This window comes from Pistacia vera, unplaced genomic scaffold (assembly GCF_008641045.1).
Source record: "Pistacia vera cultivar Batoury unplaced genomic scaffold, PisVer_v2 Contig485, whole genome shotgun sequence".
Lineage (NCBI taxonomy): Eukaryota > Viridiplantae > Streptophyta > Magnoliopsida > Sapindales > Anacardiaceae > Pistacia > Pistacia vera.
Genome location: NW_022196318.1, coordinates 45,633 through 46,626, shown reverse-complemented (window position 1 = coordinate 46,626; position 994 = coordinate 45,633). Strand labels below are relative to the sequence as shown.

Below are 994 nucleotides of genomic sequence, written 5' to 3'. Positions count from 1 at the left end.
ATGGCAGAAGTACATAAACGTTGATGGATTATCCCATACCAACGATGCAAGAATGCAATTATGACAGGCCACCTATTGCAGTGAACTTTGAGATTAAACCGACAATAATTTAGATTATCCAGCAGTTAGTCCAATTTGGTGGAAATCATATGAGATCCAATTTTGCATATCGCTAGCTTTCTAGAGATATGTGACACATTCAAGGTTAATGGAATGACCGATGCATTAGGCTAAGATGGTTCCCATTTTCACTGAGAGATAAAGCGAAAGGTTGGCTCATGGCACACCTAGTTGGAACAATCACCACATGGGACAGATTAGCTTAGAAGTTTCTTGCAAAATACTTCCCACCAGAGAAAGCGGCAAAAATGAGAAACGACATTATCTCTTTCATGCAAGGCAATGATGAATCACTGATAAAGCTTGGGAGAGGTACACAGAGTTGTTAAGGAAATGTCCACATCATGATCTACCGTTTTGGATACAAGTCCAAATATTTTAAAATGGGTTGCTACCAAATATTCAAACTATGGAGATGTGGCAGTAGCGGAGCCTTAAATACAAGACCCTAGAAGATCTTATGAATTGCTTAGGTGATGGTCAACAATACACCAAAGACCTAATGAGAGAGCAATGCCAAAGAGAACAATGGGTCTACATGAAGTCATGTGTTCGCCACATTATCTGCACAAATTGCATCACTTCTGCCAATGGGAGGTATGAATGTAAATTCTATCACTCACCTTTATAACTTGTGAATTGTGTAGAAAACCATGGGGTGGAATGTCGAGATAAACCAGTTAGTCTTCTCAACAACCGAGCAAGTGAATTACATGGTAGTTCACAAAAGCTGCAAAATGACTCCTTCTGTAACATTACAATCTTGGTTGGGGGATCACCCAATTTGTCCTGGAGCAATCAAAGCAGTCAATCAAATCAAAGTGATAGTGCTTAACCATCAACCAGGTGTGAATCATCAACCTGTGAGCAAAGA

General features: G+C 39.7%; 1 non-coding gene across 1 annotated transcript; it reads right to left on the bottom strand.

The window, feature by feature from the left end:
* Positions 1-365: 365 nt before the first annotated feature.
* LOC116146958 lies at positions 366-471 on the bottom strand. The gene has a single exon (XR_004130591.1). It is a non-coding gene; the product is annotated as a small nucleolar RNA R71 (small nucleolar RNA).
* Between the last annotated feature and the right edge of the window lie 523 nt (positions 472-994).